Source organism: Callospermophilus lateralis, chromosome 14 (assembly GCF_048772815.1).
Source record: "Callospermophilus lateralis isolate mCalLat2 chromosome 14, mCalLat2.hap1, whole genome shotgun sequence".
Taxonomy (NCBI): Eukaryota; Metazoa; Chordata; class Mammalia; order Rodentia; family Sciuridae; genus Callospermophilus; species Callospermophilus lateralis.
In genome coordinates, this window is record NC_135318.1 from 86121153 (window position 1) to 86123877 (window position 2725).

The 2725-nt window shown below is 42.2% G+C and overlaps 1 pseudogene; it reads left to right on the forward strand.

Annotated features, from left to right (window-relative positions):
• The first annotated feature begins 989 nt into the window (after positions 1 to 989).
• Positions 990 to 2050, forward strand: LOC143380417 (syntaxin-3 pseudogene; annotated as a pseudogene).
• The last annotated feature ends 675 nt before the right edge of the window (positions 2051 to 2725 follow it).

Genomic DNA, 2725 nt, shown 5'->3' on the forward strand with positions numbered 1-2725 from the left:
ACCTAGTCTCTATCAATCCCTGCAAATTTCCAGGGCATCCTTGCCAACTGATATTTGGCTGTGTTTGACCATTATGAGACACTGGAAGTGGACCAGAGGGAGAGATGAGGGGAGAAGTCAGGGTATTTTTAAGATACTTTTTCCTACTTGTTGTTAGGGATAAGAGTCCAACTTTGGCTGCTTTGCCTTTATTGTTCAAATTAATGCTGTACAATCTCTTCCTCATTCATTCACTCTCTTACCAGAGAACTTCAGCCTCTGGGCTTTGTTAACGCTACCTACATACTCTTTGTCTTACTCTGGCCCTAAAGTAAGAGCCACATCCTCATATTGCAGATCTTTGGGTTGCCTTGTTATACCATTTGTCTTTTCAACTCATCTATCCTTCTCTAATTAGTTCCCTATATTAAATATTACTTGTAAAACTACCTGATGTGAACACTGTTTCCAAGATGAATGGACATACTTTATGCTATTCCTTTGGCTGCGTGTGACTAAAACCCCTAGATGTTATATATAAAACAAACATAAGAAGACTGTGAGAGGTAGAAAGAAGAAGTCAGATCGATTTCCAAATAGGACAGGAAGAAGTAAAACTCATTATTTGCCAATGGCATGATCTTATATATATAAAAACCTTTAAAAAATATGCCCAAAATTGTTAAAACTGATTAAAAAATCCAGTATATGTGTAGGAAACAAAATCAACATGCAAAAAATAATACCATTTCTCTACAGTAACAATAAACTTTCTGAGAAAGAAATCAAGAAAATAATCCCATTTATAATAGCTCCAACAAAAGAAAAACAACACAATAGTAATAATAACAATAAATAGATTTAACCTCACATATAAATTTAATCAAGGAGGTGAAAGACCTATACATGAAAATCTCTAAAATATTGATGAAAGAAATTGATGAAGGCACAAACAAATGGAAAGATATCCCATGTTCCTGGATTGGAAGGATTAATACTGTCGGGACCGGCCGCCACTGCCGGCGGTTCCTCTGGGAGGCGCTCACCTGGGACGCGTTACCTGCCTCCGGGCACCTGGGCTCCAGGATGAAGGACCGGCTGGAGCAGCTGAAGGCGAAGCAGCTGACACAGGATGATGATGCCGACGAGGTGGAGATCGCTATTGACAACACAGCTTTCATGGATGAATTCTTTTCTGAGATCTGAGATCGAGGAGACTCGGCTCAACATTGACAAGATCTCAGAGCATGTGGAGGAAGCAAAGAAACTCTACAGTATCATCCTCTCTGCACCAATTCCAGAGCCAAAAACCAAGGATGATCTTGAGCAGCTCACAACCGAGATCAAGAAAAGGGCCAACAATGTCCGGAACAAACTAAAGAGCATGGAGAGGCATATTGAAGAAGATGAAGTCCGCTCATCAGCAGACCGGCAACCCTGCCATCTTCACTTCTGGGACCATCGACTCGCAGATTTCCAAGCAAGCCCTCAGTGAGATGGAGGGTCGGCATAAGGACATTGTGAGGCTGGAGAGCAGCATTAAAGAACTTCATGACATGTTTATGGACATCGCCATGCTGTTGGAGAACCAGGGCGAGATGTTAGATAACATAGAGTTGAATGTCATGCACACAGTGGACCATGTGGAGAAGGCACCAGACGAAACTAAAAGAAATATCAGGGTCAGGCCCAAAAGAAATTGATAATTATCATTGTGATAGTAGTTGTGTTGCTGGGCATTTTAGCATTGATTATTGGACTTTCCGGTTGGGCTGTAATGAGTGGCCTGCGGGGCTGCTGCACTGAAATAACCTGATTTCACTCCAGCCTGGTGGGACCACCTTTATCTTCAGATGGGAATGGAGTCTGAATGGCCTTCCTGAGAGCAAAGGGAACCCGTTCCTTTGTTTCCTTGTAACCATCCTTGGACCTGACTCAGCAATCAATCTAGCCCTGGAGGAATCTAACCTACCTGATGCAACCCCCAAGTTCTCCTCAAAACCAACTCCTGCCCCAGCAACTGAAGTACCTTTCCTCCTGGACCATATGAACTGACCCAGCTTTTTCCCTCCTGTGGTGTGTCAAATTATGCCTTGCACCTTGGAAATCCCATGTGAGACTATCCCAAGGTGCTGCATCTTCTACCTCATGGAGTATTCTCCCAGAAATTACAGTGTATTTTTCTAGGGGAGTATCTTTAACAAAGCAGATGAATTCTTCTAAATTTGGCAACAATAGGGTTTTGATGGGGGACTTCTGCGTGGCAGGATGCCAGTCCTGTGGGTCCTGAAAACATGAGTGACTGGTAGATGCCATTTTGGTCCAAAAAGTTGACTTGCTTGAAATTCAACTTCAAATTAAGATCAACCTGGGGCCGATTTGGTCTTTCTTTAGGTTGTGTTCTCATGTTTACTCAAAGAGGGACCAGAATGATAGTCATCTGAGGTTGCCATTTTCAAAGGCTGAGGATTTCGAATATTTGTTTCCCTATGAATTTTGGAAACTGGCTTTTCACCTTTGGAGTGACACTTTGTGAAGCTGTTGCCCTGAGGCCAAAATTAACCAGGGATTTAAAATTGGGCTGGGGACAAGGTGCTAGAGTCTCAGACTCTGAAAAGGTTTCATGAGGCTGAGTGTTCAGTCACTCATGTGTTCAGGTGTATTTTTAAAAATGTGTATGTGAGATGCATATACATATATGTGTCTGTTTCTCAGGAAATAGGAAACTAGAAAAGAAAGATACTAT